At 50.3% G+C, this 18,165-nt stretch overlaps 1 protein-coding gene across 11 annotated transcripts in view; it reads left to right on the forward strand.

Annotated features, from left to right (window-relative positions):
• Positions 1-18,165, forward strand: part of AKAP13 (A-kinase anchoring protein 13) — a 1,375,395-nt gene that overhangs the window by 889,730 nt on the left and 467,500 nt on the right. The gene's annotated exons all lie outside the window — the stretch shown is intronic.

An 18,165-nucleotide genomic window follows, 5' to 3' on the forward strand; every position in this document is an offset into this window, starting at 1 on the left:
CCTGTGTAACAATAACGTCTCTGGTTTTGCTTTTTGATTCGCCGCCTTGCCTTGGTGAGCATCAAAAGACTTGACTAATCCTCACTTTGCATGTACGATACTAAATTGTAATTGTTAATAGGTATCACTGTTCGTATTGGTAAACTCTGCTATAACTTGATTATCATAAAAACGAAAATCCACTTATTGCTGTTGTCTGGTTTTATTGAATTTAATGAAACTCTTCAAAAGCTTGTTCCTCAAATTAAGGTGTTGCAAATCCACAGCCATGGCACGGATTAGCAAATTTAACTGTTTTTTAAATGGTATACATTTTTAGCCCATAGATTGATCTGTAAATTTGTTTGAAATTAAATATGTTCTAAGTGCTCTACACACCAACTTCATGATAGTTATTAAAGCTTTCCATCCAAGAATAGGAAAATTGTAACAAGTTATTTCCTATAGCAACATCCAACTTTCTCCTGCAGTTCTTCTCTTTCCATGCCAGTTAAACACGGATCCGGAAAGAGCTACCACTCTGTCGGTTTTTGACAGGCCTTTTTTCACTTTTTGTCGACTTTAGAATTTGTTCAACATTGTGTGCGAGGATGTCTTCAAGGAAGACGGGGTTTAAACTGTGTGGTGCCTTTCACCACATGATGTCGGTTACTGACCCCCACCTCCTGTCTCTGGTTTCTCGCGCGCGACCATGATTCAAAGTCGTGCTTGTACTGTCGGGCTATGGCTCCGAAGGCCTTGCGGAAGCGGGCTACGCAGCTCCTTGCGGCCTGACAGTCGACACCTTCCAGCAAGACTTCACAGAGATCCCAGTCCCAACCGAAGAGTAGGTGGTCGCAGGACCACTCCCGGAATCCCAGGTCCCCTTCGTTCCACTTGAGGTCTTCGTCCCCTCAGCATCAGTGGGACACTCTGGGAAGAGGCACAAAAAGTCCAAGCTGACTTCATCTTCACTACGGCTGTCATCCTTTGAACAAGGTTAGGAGCACTGATGTCCATGCACAGTTCTGCAGAGCCAGGGCCGACTTCACGCCTCCCTCTCCGGTAGCCGGAGCAACCCCCGCTCAAATTAAAGATTTTTACATGGCCATTCCCTGCATATTTGAGTGGGCTGACACCTCTAGTGAGCCCTTATGTCCTGCAGGGTCGGACGGAGCCCCATCCGATTCAGTGCAGTCTGCACCAGCCACAGTGCCAGTGGGACCTCGGGGATCCGATCCAGACGCCGCTGGTCGTGCAAAGGTGAACTCCCCCGACGTCGGACCCGAAGTCGGTGCCAGCCCCAACCTTATCCCTGACATCTACAGAACCCAAGGGTTGTCGCCTGAACATTTTGAGAATGCTTTAGGCTCTGGAGAGGAATGGGAGACGTCTATGGACCCTTTAGAATGCCAGAATGTTTCTGCAGAGCAAATGGATGGTATGGGGAACTTGGGGAGGCCAGTGGACTGGACACTTTCTCAGATACTGGCATGCTCTCTCCACTAACTTTGGCTACGGAGGACAGGGCATCTTATGACATTTTGGTTAAGAGGGCAGCCGAGGTCCTCGGATTAGAATTGCCCTCTGTGCTGGTCAGGTCTAATCTCCTGACCGAAGTGCTTCAACCTGGAGCTTCCACCTCTGAGCCCCTTTTGCTGTTCAATGAGGCACTAATGTCCTTCTAGGCACGTGGTCCAAGGCTAGCACAGGGGCTCCTGAGAATAGGAAAATTGCATGCCACCATCGCCTGGCTCCGGGCAACCCTAAGTTCATCAGCCAATACCGACTTCTACCTTCCAGGGCGCATTCCCTTCTGGCCCTCCGGTTAGGGAATTCAAAAGGCTGGAATCACTTGGAAAGGATATGTTTTTTCCTCCAGCCTGGCATTGTGCTCAGTGAATACCGCATGCTTATCGGGCCGTTTCTCCCACTCCCTTTTGGTGGCAGTTGCGCAAGTGCTGCCACTAGTACCAGATAAGGCCCGGGCTGTTCTCTCTCAGGCGGGAGAGATGCATCAAAATTCACCATAATGTGTGGCCTTGACACAACTTATTCACTGGGCAGAGCAATTTCATAGACAGTTGCCTTGCGGCGCCATGCTTGGCTTAGGGCAACTGGCTTCTCCGGCGATGTCCAGGAAAATTGGATGGACATGTCGTTTGATGGAACTTACCTTTTTGTGGAGAAGGCAGACTCAGCCCTAGTGTGGTTCAAGGACTCTCGAGCTACGGACAGATTCTTGGGCCTTTCTTCTGCTCCTCGGGACCAGTCTACTTTTCGCCCCTTTCTTGGCAATCGAAGGGGTTTCCAGCTGCGTCAGCACTATCCGAGCCACCGTCCTGCGCAGACTTCCCAAGTTGTGCAGGGACATGGGCGCGGTTCATTCCAACCAAGGAATGGAAGCCAGAAGTCATTGGCCTCCCTTCCCTCTGCAGCCACTGCCACTGCCTCCAGGCACTCCTAGTCTGACTCTGCAAGACCACACCACAACACATCATCTTCTCCCCCACTGGAGGTCCATAACATCGGACAAGTGGGTCTTGCAGATCATTCAGGATGGCTATTCTCTTCCTTTCCTTTCTTTTCCTACTCCCATTCTGCCAAATCTATAACCGGAGCATCTTTTAAAATTGCTCCCAAGAGGAAGTTACAGCTCTCCTATCCAAAGGGCTGTAGAGAGGGTCTCTGATTCAGAAGTAGGCAGTGGCTGTTCTTCCTGCTACTTTATGATTCAGAAGAACAAAGGGTTGCAGTCTGTTTTAGTTCTTCGGACCGTCAATCTCTTCCTCAAGAAGAAGTGAAGATGCTCACTTTAGCTCAGGTCTTGTCTGCCCTAGACCAAGAAGACAATATGGTAGCGTTGGACCTGCAGGATGCATATTTTCACATCCCCATCCTGCCGGGCCACAGACGTTACCTTCGGTTCAAGGTAGACCACAAGCACTTTCAGTTCACCGTGCTCCCCCTTGGCTTTACGAGTGCCCCTCGGGTGTTCACCAAGGTGATGGCAGTGGTTGCAGTTCATCTGCACAGGTTAGGGGTATCACTTCCCCTATCTTGATGACAGGCTTTTGAAGGCATCCTCGCCCCAGGCTGTCGTCCTCTCCTTCTCAGACGCTTTCTTTCATCACGGCTGTTCTGGACACAGTGCAGTTTCGACCCTATCCTCCTTAGCAGCGAGTCCAGGATATTCAAGTTATGATTCTCATATTTCAGCCTCTATCCTGGATTTCGGTGAGACTGCCTCTGAGGCTATTGGGCCTCATAGCCTCCTGCATCCTGTTGGTAAAGCGTATGCAGGCTCTGCAGTGGGACCTAAAGTTCCAGTGGGCTCAGCATCAGGGGAATCTCTCCGACACGGTCCAGATCTCAGAGGGAACTGCACGAGACCAACTTGGTGGCTGACAAACTGCAGTTGGGTCAGGGGTAGACCCTTCTCCCTTTCCTAACCAGATCTCACATTAGTGACAGATGTGTCACTTCTGGGATGGGGCGCCCACCTGGGAGCGGTGGATATCAGAGGACTCTGGTCTGTGGCGGAATCCGGACTCCACATCAGCATGCTGCAGCTCCAAGCGATCCAATTGCCATTGAAAGTCTTTCAGAGGAAGGTTATTTCAAGTGTTCACTGACAAAACCACCACCATGTGGTACTGCAACAAACAGGGTGGATTGGGGCTATGGAGTCTTTGTCAAGAGGCCCAGCGTCTCTGGACAATGCTAGAACAGTAGGGCATATCCCTGGTGATTTAACACCTTGCAGGATCCCTCAATGCCAGGGCAAAAAAACTCAGCTGTCGATGCCTAGCAGATCATTTACGTCGTTCACATCCGGAGGTGGCGCAAGGTCTCTGTCAGCAGAGGGTACATCCTTTGTTTTATCTGTTCACCTCTGCAGAGAACGTGAAAAGTCAGCAGTTTTGTGAGCTGGAGTTTCCAAGGCAGTTCTCGCTCTGAGATGCTTTTCATCTCAAGTGTAGCTCAGACCGCCTGTACGCCTTTCTGCCTATACAACTCCTGCCCAGAGTTCTCAAGAAGATCAGAAATGACCGGGCCCAAGTCATCCTTGTGGGTCCAGACTGGGCATGAAGGGCTTTGTATCCTAAGCTTCTACAAATGAGCATTTATCCTCTGACATCCTGCCCCTTTAGGAGGATCCTCTGTTGCAGCAGCAGGAGAGGGTCGTCCACACAAAGCTGTCAAGTCTACGCCACCTGGTGTGGACATTGAGCGCAGTGACAGTTGATGGTTTAAAACCTTCCTCCCAAAGTCTGCACTGTTATTCTGGAAGCCAGGAGTTCCTCCATTAAGATGGTATATGCCTGCTGGTGGAACAAATGGGTAATATATTATACAGAAAAGTCTATTGACCCTTTTTCTGCTTCCCTTTCTCATATTTTGCTTTTTATTTTGTGCCTTTCCCAACAGAGCTCTGCTCTGGGCACCTTAAAAGGTTATCTTTCGGCTTTGCCTGCCTTCCTTAGGCTGCCAGACCAACTCTCCTAATTTAAATCACCCATTGTATATAGATTTTTGAAAGGCATTGTACATATATTTCCACCTACCTCTTTTATTGTATCTCAGTGGAACCTTAATTTGGATCTCACTTTCCCAATGTGCGCTCCTATCTACCCCCGCATAGTTGCCCCTCCGGATGCTCACCATCAAAACAGCCTTTAAAGTGACAATTACATCTGCCTTGAGGGTAAGTGAGCTGTAGGCTTTATTGTTCAAGCCCCCCTCTCTCATAATATTCCCTGACAAGTTGGTGCTTCGCACTAGGGCCTCTTTCCTTCCAAAAGTGGTAACTCCATTTCATGTAGGGCTATCTGTTATCTTGCCCACCTTCTACGCTCCATCCGCTAAAGAAGAGGAACTACTCCACCGCCTGGACCCACAAAGAGTGTTGTCATTCTAATTTGACTGAACAAAAGTGTGCTGGGTGGATGACCAACTCTTTTTGAGGTACGTCGAAGCGAAGAAAGGTTGTGTGGTACAGAAGAGGACCATCTTCCGGTGGGTCATCCTCTGCATCAAAATTTGCTATGCTCTGGCCAAGAAACAACCTTCTGAAGGCTTAAGGGCTAATTCCACCAGAGCTCAGGCTGCTAGCACTGCATCGCAACGTGGAGTCCCAGTCCTGGACAACAGCAGATTCCTTACCGACCCACCCATCCTCCATGCATTGCGGACATGTTTCTAGGATCAGAGCTGTTCCTTTTCATGGCCGTAGTTTTTTTAAAACACACCAAAGACAGTGCTCTTCATGGCTGTGCATTTCTGGCGTGGAAAGTCGTGAAAAGTAACTGACATCAGCACACCGAAGTGGCCCCTACATAGGTGACGCAGGCTTCTGTTCTAGCTGCTGATGATATCACACTTAGCCTACCCACCTTCCGGACCATCCAAAACACTCAAGGACTGCAAGCCTCCTTCTCTGGCTGCTGAAGAAAAAAACAAAGTCTTAGTGCGAAGAAAGGGGACACTCTTCCTCAGAAAAACATAACAATTAGGGCTCTTCCTTATCTGACAAGGAGGTAAAGAGGACAGAAATCCCATACTTGTAACACTAGTGATAAGAGGTTAAAGGGTAAGGAGCCTGCTGAGCCTTCTCCCTCTCACAGAAGATCTCCCTAAGCACCATTATTTGTTCCTGATCAGCGTCCTCGGCTCCATCTCTGCTGCTAACATCCTCAATTGCCCAATCGGCTGCACGGTCGATGGCTGTAAAAGACACTGTATTTATCCCAGGAATGGCATTCAAATGCCTATTCATCATGGCATTTCAAAATTGTCTCCTTTGCCTCCAGCACTGGAGATGCAGGAATCAGGATGAGGTTTTCTTTGGCCGTGCATACAGCCCAAATAGCAAAATGTCTTGTGTCAGGAAACAGGATGCTGAACAAGGTCCTTCTGGCGATCTAGAGAGTGATAATTCTGTACGAAACAGATGTCTGGGTCGACTCAAGAATATGACACCTTCCAAGAATATAACACCTTCCAAGAACATTACACTTACAATGAGCCTGAAGAAGAACATCATTATGGCCAGGGATTCTCTGTTGCGGTCCCTATATCTTTAGTCATCGATTTACTCATGATGATTGCCTACTATAAAATATTTCCTGAGGTCAGTGCCCAGACACAGCACACCCCAATGCACTTGGACTCTCCAGAGTCGGTATCTCTTCGAAGGAGCCCTAAGAGACCACAGCAAAAGTGAAGGCCAGTGTTACCACCTAGCATAATTTGAGATACCTTTGGCAACAGTGATGCAAATCAAAAGCCAGAAAAAGATGAAGTTCATTTTAACACGTCAGGGGATCACCCAGAATGGTACAAACTATGTGGTCCCATTATCTTCATCATCAACCCCAGCCCTTGCGGACACACCTCTAGCTGATATTGGTGGCTTTTATTGAGCTTCTCAAAAGATTATCCAAGCTCTTCGACTTACTGCTTCCAGCTAAACAAACCAAATCCTTTCTTTTTGACTTTTAAGAATTCGGCCCAATGCACAGTAAGAACTATCCAAATAGTAGAATTTATAGGGCTAGAGCGATTGAAGCGAATTAAGGGGCCGATTAGGATTACGGTGAATCCGCATCCTCCGGGCCGTCGGAAGCCACCACCGGCGCGGAGGATGCGGATTCATCGCTGCGGTGATAGAAAAGACCCCCTGCCAGATTAGAATGGCAGGGGGGTCGGGAAGACCGTCCGCAGCTTCCGCTGCGGAGAAGCTCTAATATGGTGGCGGTGTCTATCAGACACCACCAGCCATATTAGGATGCATGGGGAAACATGCTTTTCCACGGCGGCTTTTCCCCCGTGGAAAAGCATGTGGTCTTTTCTGTTCGGGGGCCCGTTGAAGGCCCCCAGGGTGTCAGGGGGTCGGGGGTGCACATGGGGAGTACCTATGGTACCCCCCTGCATTTGCATGCACATAGCGGCAGGCACCGCACGGTGCCTGCCGCTTTGTGCATGCAAATGCACTGCATGTATTTTTAGCACTTCGGCGGGTGCTGCTTCAAGCAGCACCCGCGGCAATGCTAAAAATACAGGATGTGACTGCCAGGTTGGCGGTCACATCCTAATTCGCACGGAGGGACCGCCGCTGCCCCTGCGGACGGTCCCTCCACCTTTGGGGTGGCGGACGGACGCAGGTCCGTCCGCCATCATAATGACCCCCTAAGATGGGAAATGGCCTTAACAACGCGGGCTGAGCCCGGCGTGCCTTTTCCCCGCAAGCCGTACCACGATTGCCTTAACCACTCATATGCGTGGTTAAGGCAAAGCGCTGTTTAGTTGCCGAGCGGAAGGGTAAGACAGGAAGACTTGGACTCGGGAGAGGATATAGTGAGGTAAGTAGGGCTGGGGCTTGGTTTTGGGGGTAAGGGGTAGTTTTTCTGGGTGGGAGTAGGTTTTAAGACTAAGGACGGGGGTTGGGTAGTTTTTAGCGTGGGGGACTGTTTTTAGGGCTAAGGGTGGGGGAAAAAGCAACAGTTTACAGGCCAGGGAGCAGGGTCGGGGTAGTTTAGGGATGTAATGGATAGTTTATAGGGCTCAGGGCTGGGGTCGTGGTCATTTTTTGGGCAGGGGCTTAATTTTTAGGGCTCAGGGTCTGCGGAGAAGGGATAGTTTACATGTCGGGTCGGGATAGGTTAGGGCTCACGGCAGGGTCCGGGGTAGTTTTTGGGGTGTGGGTTTATTTTTTAGGGCTCAGGGCAGGTGGTAAATGGACAGTTTACAGGGCAGGAAGCAGGGTCAAGTGGTTTATGGATGTAGGGGATAGTTTTTAGGGCTCAGGGCATGGGGGCTGGGCTAGGGTAGTTTTTGGGGCACCGGCTGAATTTGTAGGGCTTAGGGCAGGGGGAGAAGGGAAAGTTTACAGGGCAGGGTAGCAGTAGTTTAGGAACGTAGGGGATAGTTTAGGGCTAAGGGCAGGGGGCAGGGAGAGAGAAAGAGACAGTTTACAATGCAGGGGCCAGGGGTATGATCTTTAGACCACATGCCCCTTTACCCATCATGTCTTTACCATTAAGTTGTGTGGTAAAGGCATGCTTGCTAAAAACGCGGGCGTGGTAGAGACCCCATGGTACAAGCATGCGCAGTTTAGGCATGCATTGTACCATCATACAACCAATTAAGACACTGGCTTCAGTGGCTGCTGTTTTTCAAAAACTGGATAATCAGTATAAGGCCCCTGACAACTTGCCAACTTGTCTTATAGGTAAGCCTCGGCTTGACTTGGTTATAATGTAGGCAGCCCAATGAAGGTCTATTAATCCGTCTGCCCCTTGCTCGTCTCCTACAGACAGGGAGGCTAGAACATTGATTAATATCAGCAAGCATTTCCCAGCCATGGCGGCAACACCGATTAGGGCTTTCAATGCACTTGCCATATTGGGAAGATATGGCTGTTAGATGTGGTCTGACATTTCAGCATTTTTGGACTATCTCAGAGGACAAGAGAAAAGAAGCAAAATAAATACTGGGGAAAAATGTCTCCGCAGTGATCATTGATGTGGCCTTGGATATTACATCTACTGCTTTTCGATCAATGGCAGCTGCTGAAGTCTTGCCTAACTAGGGTTGGCTAAAAGATATCGTTCTAGCCAGAAGAGCAGGCCAAGGTTCTTGACATACCATTCGATGGGGAAAATATCTTTGAAAACCATGTGGCTGATGCCTTATAGTGCATAAAATCGGAAACGGAAACTGCATGGTTCCTGGGCACATTCCAGCAGCGACGCTTCCAGCCCTTATGAGGGGGCAGAGGGAGAAAATAATTAGCATCTTGAGTACCTTTCCAGCAAAATAGGTGCCAGCCTTGTTTCCGGCAGTGTTTCTGCTCAGCATATTCTTCCCTGCAACCATACCGTACCATCAGAGCATCCTCTTACACTAGCCACCCAGCACAAAGATGTCCTCCGGCTGGAGGATCGTAACAGGACCATTCTTGACAGCAATGATGCATCACAAGCACCAGTCACCTCACTCCCACATCAGCAATTTGAAAATCCACTCTCAAAATGTTACAATCCATGTAAGAGCATATCTTCTAACAAATGGGTGTTGGACATGATCACACCCTCGAGTTTGTTCAAAATCCTTCAAAGTTTCTACCACGCAGAACATTACATTGTTATATATCTCTGCCGAAGCAGAACATTTGATTACTTCTCTTAAAGGACGCAATAGAGGAGGTTGTGCTGTGTCAATGCTACATGGGGTTCTACTCCAAAAAAAGTCAGGAAAATGTAGGCAAGTAAAGGACTTGAGACTCTTAAGCAAATTCATCAAAAGAACAACCTATCAGGATGCTGTCCTTATAGGTGATTCTGTAGCTCATAGATGCAGGATATTAAATGACATTCCTATACTTTCGTGATGCGTATTGCCATATTCACATCCATGTTTAGCTTCGGATATTCCTGCGGTAAAGCTGGCAGGGTGCCGTTACCAATTCGAAGTGCTACCTGTTGGGCTACATTTCAGCCAGTGTTTTCACAAAATGCATGGCCCCAGTGGCAGTCTTCCTGAGGAGAACAGGACATCATGTTTTTTAGATCCTGGATGACTGGCTCATAAAAGGAGCTATTTCTCACTCTGCCAAAAAATTGACTTCGGCCTGTCTGAGACCCTTCATGTCTCTGGGCCTCCACCTGAACAGAGAAAAATAGTATCTAACCTTTCTGGGGAGGGGGAATACTGGATACAAAGGTTGCCAAGGCTTTCCCAGCTTTAGAGAGGATTCATCGCCTCAAGTCAATAACAGCTTCCCTCTCAACAAGAACTTTCACTTCTGCCCTGAATTGTTGGGAATGAGTATTTGTACGAGTATCTCAATGGGTCTGTGAATGAGATCATAAGTCTCTGAATGTGTAAGTGAATGGGTGCATAAATGAGTGTATGGGTAGGTCTGCGAGTGGAAGCATGAGCCTTGAGTGGGTGTGTGTATATCTGAGTGAGTTTGTAGGTGGGTTTGTGACTTTCTGAATGTATCAGTGAGTGAATTTGTCCCTAAGTCTCTGAGAGAGTCTGTGATTGAGTGTGAATGTATGAGTGTCTGAGTGGATCTGTAAGTGGGCGCATGAGTGTCTCACTGATACACTCAAAGTCAGACACCCACTCACAAACTCACTGAGATATAAACACACACACACTCACAAAAGGCTTATGCATCCATACACTCATTTATGCACCCATTTCCCCCACTCTCAGAGACTTATGCGCTCACTCACAGACCCATTGAGCCACTTGTACACCCACTCAAAGACTCACACACACCTCCATACACTCTCACACACCCTCTCACAGACCCACTCTGAGACCCTTGCATCCAGTCACTCATACACTCAGAGACACACACACGCACTTGCAGACCCAGTCAGAGACCCACAGACCCACTCGGAGACCCACAGACCCACTCACTGAACCACTCGGACATTCACACTCCCAGTCAGAGACCCGACTGTAAGACTCGTACTTAGTCACAGTCTCACTCAGAAACTCATGCACCTACTCACTGACCCACTCAGACACTCACGTATCCACTCACAGATCCAGACAGTTGGTTATATACTTACTTATAAGTGCACAAAGGCACTTGTATATATCCAACCAAAACAAGTCGGTTCGAATCCCTGCCGCTTCCAGTGGCGGGCCTCGGACGTGGTAGCAAATCCCAATTATTCCAGCCAAATACTCTCCTTGTCAAGAAAAGAAATCCGGGCCACTTTAAGTTTGCAAAGCGTGTTTATTTCACAACGGCTTTTCTCGACGCGTTTCTCAGGTGAAACCTGCTTTTTCACGAGAACGAACAAACTGAATGGTGTACACTATATACATGGTCACATGGTATTGATGTCATACCAAAGGTAATGAACAACAGACTTGCCGGTTTACATACGGGCTGTGTTCAGACTAAATGAATCATGTTGAATGAAATAAAATAAAACATTCACAATGCATTTAAGTGCGCGACTGGTACAATCATAATGTTATCAAAATAATACATTAGCAGGTAGCGTGTGTAATGGAAACACATAGCGTGTCAGTCAAAAAACAAAGTGGATAACTAAATCCGCCAGTTAAACTCAGGCAGCCCAACACTTGTATAACGGGAGACAGGTCAGCCACTTCCAAACGGTGCAAACAATAGATCACTTGTTAAAGGCAATCACCTTGTGCTAGCGGTATATATATATATATATTTATACGCACACAACAAAACTTCTTCTTGGGGGGTTCTTCAGAAGCCACACTTCACAGAGATTTGAAAAGCTTTAATGAATGCCGGCAAAGTCCTTACATGTTTCGATCAGCATTGATCTTCTTAGGAGGTATGCAGAGACATCAACTGAGGGGCAAAAAACGAACAAATCAATCAACAGTTCTTATAGTGCTCACCCCCCTAGTGGACGCCCAGATGGGTTAACCAGATGTATTATGGTACTTGCGGTTTTCAGTCCCTCCGCATTTTGCATCCTCTAGTGGATGATGTCTATTAAGAATGTTAATTGCATTCCGGGTTCGCTGTGTTTCAAATTGCCCACTTTCAAGGCGATCGAAAACCATGCAAAAGCCCGTCTTTGGCGGTGCCATTTCCCTTCCGCTTTCGGCGACCACAAACATTGGTTCAGTTTCTGGCAAATTAGGCGCTCTTGCTGGTGGTGCAGGCTCACGGCTGAACCACGCTGTTTAATATACAACAAAACCTCTTCTTGGGGAAAAGAAGACAGCCACACTCCACAGCGATTTTAAACCCTTTAATGAATGCCGGCATAGTCCTTACATGTTTCGATCAGCATTGATCTTCTTCGGAGGTACGCCGAGACATCGACTGAGAGGCAAAAAACCAACAAATCAATCACCAGTTTGTATACTGCTTGCCCCCTAGTGGACGCACCAGAGATAGGGTTTTTGTCCCTTAATAAATTTGCACCCACTTCAGAAATTTCGACAAAATGTTAGACGTGTTCCACCCATTTTTTTGTCGCAGGACTGAACATTTTGCGGAGTTTAGAGACTGCTTTTGTGGCCGTTCTGTTCTCCAGGACTTTCTGGTGTGAGCCTAGTTTGCAGACCCACCTCCGGGGTTGGTATTGCTGGAGTATCTATTCTAAGGTAAGGAATCTATAACTAACTGTTTCTTTCAAATGAACAAGTTACTTACCTTCGGTAACGATATATCTGTTATAGATTCCTTACCGCCCCACCCATCCTCCCCTTTCTGCGAACTGACTTCTAGGGTTAAGGACTTCCTTTCAGGGCCCTAATTTTGTGCACCAGTGGTCAATGTCTTCTGGCGTGGAAAGTCGTGTACAGAACTGACGTCAGCGGGCGAGGGCGGCATCTATGTAGCTACCGCGACATCATGCCGGCGACCGACGCGGAGTCGACCAACGCCACCTTCCGACATGCAGGGGTTCTGCTGATGAAAAACTTTCCGGATCCAGTCTGCCGCCTGTGGGTAACTCGGTAAGGAATCTATACCTAACCAATGTTTCTTACAGATATATTCTTACCGAAGGTACGTAACTGCTTCATCTGAAAGAGACACGTTAGTGATAGATTCCTTACCTGAATATCCCCAGGCGTCAGACTGGATCCGGAAATTTTTGCGTAGCAGTACCCTTGCGCGTCGGTAGGCGTAGTCCGCGGCTCCGCGTCCGTCGTGGGCGCCGTGATGACGTCGTCGGAGTATATAGACGCCGCCTCCGCGTGCTGACGTCAGTTCTTCTTTTTTCCACGCCAGCTAGCGCAGATCTGGAAAAAGTTGTACCCAAGTCACTTTTTGACTAACCTTTTGAGATCCTTTTTGATCCATTTTTCGGAGTCTATCCACTACGACGGTGCCGGTAGGGATGCCCGGGTTCAAGTCCTGCGCCGACTGATGTCGGTTACCGACCCCCATCGCCGGTGCCTGCACTGCTTGGGCCTGGACCACGACGACAAGGCCTGCTCCGACTGGCGGGCCCTGACGACTAGGGCTAGACGGGAGCGGTCCTGCAAGCGACTCGAGCTTCGGCAGTCTGCCCCGCGCCGCTCGAGGTCCCTGTCTGAAAGAAGGTCGAGGGACCGGTCGCGGGGCCGGAGCCCCCACAGTTCCGGGAGTCGTCATCGGTCTTCGGGCTCGAAGTCCTCAGGTAAGAGGCACAAGAAGTCGAAGAGGCACCATCGCTCTTTTGACTCCCCCCCCCGACGCTAGCGCGACGCGGCCGGGGGTGCAGGCGACACCGCCCACGCGGCTCCGCAGGAGCCGCAGGCGTTGCGGCCTGTCCCACACCCGCCGGTCCCTGGGCAGGACCCGACGCCGGGGGAGATTGCTGACTTCCTCATGGCCATGAGGGCGCTCGCTCCCCCGTCGGGTTCCGCGGTGCCTTCGGGCCAAGCAGTTCCGACTGGGTCCCTACGTGGGCCGGTTGCTTCGGCACCGGCAACGTCCGGGGCTTCGGCCTCGGCGACTTCGGTCCCGATGCCGCAGGGCCCCACTGGGTCCGGTTCCGGATCCGGGTCATCGCCAGTCGACTTAACGACCTCGCCGACGCCAGCACCTCGGGTGTCACCCCAGGCGCCGTCCCAGGACGACGTCGTCCCTAGTCCTGTCCTCGATTCGGGTCTGGCGCGGAGCAGAATTCGACGCCGCTAGGAGATTTTTATTTCAGTGACCCGGCCCCATCTTTTGAGCCTGAGTACCAGGCTGTGGGTGATGAGGAGGATTGGGAGGGCTCTGAGGACCCTCTGGCACGGGAGTGTCAGTCTTCTGTGGACTGGACAGGAGAGCTTGGGGAGGCCAGTGGGCTGGACACTTCGCCCAACACTGGCTTTGTCTCCCCTCCTACCGTGGCTACGGAGGAGTGGGCTGCTTATAGCGTGGTGCTGATGAGGGCGGCCAAGGCCCTGGGCCTTGAGCTCCCCGTCCCGGCCGTGAGGACTAACCTCCTCACTGAGGTCCTTAAAACGCAGTCAAGCTCGGCCGAGCCTCTGCTGCCATTTAATGATGCCTTTTCTGACGTTCTTCTGGGCACTTGGTCCAGGCCCGCCACAGGACAGCCTGTGGATAGGAACGTAAGCAGACGCCACCGCCCGGCTCCGGATAACCCTTGCTTTCTGTCTACCCATCCCACCCCTGAGAGCCTGGTTATTCAGGCATCCAATTCCCAGACCGCATTCCCGTCGCCTCCCCCCGACCGGGAATCTAAGAGGTACGAGAATTATGGAAAAAATATATTTTCCTCCCCAAGTTTGGGATTGCGGTCCGTTAATACCGCGTACCTCTTAGGCCGCTACACCCACTCTCTGTGGGACACGGTAGTGGACGTGCTGCCACACTGCCAGTTGGAGATACGGGCTAAACTCGGCCAAGCCCTGGTGGAGGGCTGGGATGCAGCACGGTATTCCATCCGGTGTGGGCTGGACACTACCGACTCTCTGGGCAGAGCGATGTCAACGACGGTGGCGATTCGTCATCACGCCTGGTTGAGGTCCGCCAATTTCTCGGCCGATGTCCAAAACACACTTATGGACATGCCGTTCGATGGCCGTTGCCTCTTTGGCGACAAGGCAGACCATGCGCTTGAGCTCTTTAAGGACTCCAGGGCTACGGCCAAGCTTTGGACCTCTCTGTCCCGCGCCAGCAAATGGGTGCCTTTCGCTCCTTTCGTGGCCAAGGAAGGGGCGCCCCCACACTTGCCGCCAGCCACGCGCCGCAGGCTAACATCCAGCGCAGTGGCGGACGTGGAAACCGCCGTGGCGGTGGTCGGAGTCCAAGGCGAGGCCAGTCCACACCTACCCCCGCAGCATCCGCCTCAAAACCTTCCTAGTCCGTGCTTTCATGCCCATGTGATGCCAGTGGGGGGCAGGGTTCACCATTACCACTCCCACTGACGCACCGTCACATCGGACAGGTGGGGGCTGCAAATCGTCCGAAGGGGGTACTCCCTCCCCTTCGAGCCATGCCACCGCAACACCACAGTGTATCGGGGGATCATTTGGGGCTTCTGCAGGAGGAGAAGTTTCGTCCCTCCTGCCCAAGGAGGCGATCGAGCGCATTCCTGGGCCGGAAGTAGGGTGTGGTTGCTACTCCCATTACTTTCTGGTACCCAAGAAGGGTAAAGGGGGCCTACGCCCTATCTTGGACCTGCGGAATGTCAACGGCTTCCTCCGGAAGGAGAAGTTCAAAATGCTGACTCTGGCTCCAGGAGACTGGATGGTAGCGTTGGACTTGCAGGACGCTTATTTCCACATCCCCGTCCTGCCGGCCCACCGGGGCTACCTGCGGTTCACGGTAGGTCACGAGCACTTTCAGTTTACCGTGCTCCCCTTTGGCCTTACCAGCGCCCCACAGGTGTTCACGAAAGTGATGGCGGTGGTCGCAGCTCATCTGCACAGGTTAGGGGTTTCAGTCTTCGCCTAGCTAGACGACTGGTTGTTCAAGGCGGGCTCGCCCCAGACAGTCGTCAGCCACCTCCAGACGACGGCAGCCCTCTTGCACCATCTGGGGTTCTCCATCAATGTGCCGAAGTCACACCTGTGTCCCTCTCAGAAGCTCCTTTTCATCGGAGCGGTTCTAGACTCGGCGCAGTTTCGGGTTTACCCACCCAAACAGCGGGTTCGGGGTATACAGGCTCTGATTCCAATCTTTCAGCCTTTATCCCGAGTCTCAGTCAGGTTGACGCTTGTTGCGGTCTGTTGTACGCCTTTCCGCCTATACCACTTCAGCCCAGAGTGCTGAAGAAGATCAAGCGCGACCAGGCACAAGTCATCCTTGTGGCTCCGGACTGGGCACAAAGGTACTGGTATCCCGAGCTACTCAGTATGTCAGTCGCTCCCCCGGTTCGTCTGCCTCTTCAGGATGACCTTCTGTCGCAGCAGCAAGGGACGGTCCCCCACCCGAACCTGTCCAGTCTCCACCTCCATGCTTGGAGATTGAGCGGCGACAGTTGAGGCCATTTGACTTGCCTCCTGAAGTCTGTAACATCATTCTGGCAGCCAGGCGTCCCTCCACAAAGTCGGTATACGCCTGCAGGTGGAACAGATTTGTGGCATGGTGCACAGCAAATGCTGTGGATCCTCTCTCTGCCCCTCTTTCTGAGGTTCTCCCCTTCCTTCTTTCTCTTGCCCAGCAGGGCTCTGGTCTGGGCACTATCAAGGGCTACCTTTCTGCCCTTTCAGCCTTCCTACGGCTGCCTGACCAGCCATCTTTGTTCAAGTCCCCTATTGTAAATCGATTTCTGAAAGGCATCACACTCACGTTTCCACCTGTTCCCTTCGTGATGCCTCAGTGGGACTTGAACCTGGTTCTAACTTTTCTGATGTGCTCTCCCTTTGAGCCACTTCACAACTGTCCTCTCCACCTTCTTACTCTGAAGACTGCTTTCCTGGTTGCCATCACCTCTGCCAGGAGAGTGAGTGAGCTTCAGGCCTTATCCTCTAAACCTCCTTTCCTTTCTGTCCATCCAGACAAGGTTGTGTTGCGGACAAGACCCTCTTTCCTGCCCAAGGTTGTCACGGCCTTCCACATCGGGCAGTCTATTACCTTGCCCACCTTCTTTCCGCCTCCGCATCCCTCGAAAGAGGAAGAGAGGCTCCACCGTCTGGCCCCAAAACGTGCGCTCTCATACTATCTGGATCGCACACTCCAGTTCCGGGTGGATGACCAACTCTTTGTTGGTTACGTGGGCGCTAAGAAGGAAAAGGTGGTGCACAAGCGGACCATCTCGCGGTGGATCATCTTGTGTATCCAGGCGTGTTACTCCTTGGCTAAGAAGGAACCCCCTGTTGGGCTGAGGGCTCATTCCACTCGATCCACGGCGACTACAACTGCCTTGGGCCGAGGAGTGCCCTTGCAGGACATTTGCCAGGCAGCTACGTGGGCCTCGCTGCACACGTTTGCAAGACACTATTGCCTGGACAGCCAAGTCCTGAGGGATGGCTTCTTTGGCCATTCCGTCCTCCAGGACTTTCTGGTGTGATTATTGGTTCGCAGACCCACCACCGGGGTTGGTATTGCTGGGGTATCTATTCTAAGGTAAGGAATCTATTACTAACGTGTCTCTTTCAGATGCACAAGTTACTACTTGTGTAACGATATATCTGTAAGAGACATTAGTTAGTGATAGATTCCTTACCGACCCACCCATCCTCCCCGTTTCTGCGAACCGATATCTAGGGTTAAGGTCATCCCCTTTCAGGGCCATAGTTTCATTGGCACCAATGTTGGTTTTTAGCATGGCTCTGCGTTTCTGGCACGGAAAAGCTGTGGCTAAGAACTGACCTCGTATAATCATGGGAGTGGGGGAGGCAGAGTGAGAATCCTTTCAGTCTCCGTAGGTAACTTTATAATCAGAAGGGGGAAAGGATCACTGGTCCTGCTTAAACCTTGGGCTCACAAGTCAAGGACCTGGTATCTCCCAAACATATATGACTCTCATACACGTGTATATTGATAGTGATGGTCTCTCTTTTGCGGTATATACTGTGTCCCCGCTTTTCTACACGTGCGTGCGTAATCATTGAGTCATTTTTTGTCTTGTGCACCCTCCACCAGGAGGTTTTGCCTTGAGGTTTAAGGCAGTAGTGATCGTGGAAAGTGGGGGGTAGTGGTGTGATTAATAAAAATCCGGAAGGCCAGACAAGAACACTTTAATAAGTCTGGGTTCGGACTGTAGTTAAAAATTACGGATGCACTTTGCGAATTGATGAGGGATTCTAGTGCATTGCATTGGTATTGTTAAAAAGAGGTCAACATGTTTCAGCCTTTGGTAGTCAGTAGATCTATAGGCTTTCGTCAGGACCAATGAGGATAAGTGAATAGTGAAAAAATTGTGAGAAGAATAAAGGAATATTGACCTGATTCCTCGCGACTTTAAGGTTTCATTGTACCTGCAAATGTAAAAAACACGCACACAGACAGCGACAAATAGGGAGAAGGGGTATGGAAAAACACACATAATTATGTACAATAGTACCTTAATTGTTATATAAGGAACTAGAAAATGGCAATACTTCCCGTCATACTCATTTCGGGCGTCAACTCTTCCATTCTCATGCTTCGTTTCGACTTATATTGAGGTGCCCATAGTTCTGACAATACTGTAGTGAAGTGCTCATAGTTCTAACCATTTCACTGTGCGTGGTCTATCGTGAAATACGCTAGACAGTGCGGATGTTTTGTGT

Source organism: Lissotriton vulgaris, chromosome 2_1 (genome assembly GCF_964263255.1).
Source record: "Lissotriton vulgaris chromosome 2_1, aLisVul1.2, whole genome shotgun sequence".
NCBI lineage: Eukaryota > Metazoa > Chordata > Amphibia > Caudata > Salamandridae > Lissotriton > Lissotriton vulgaris.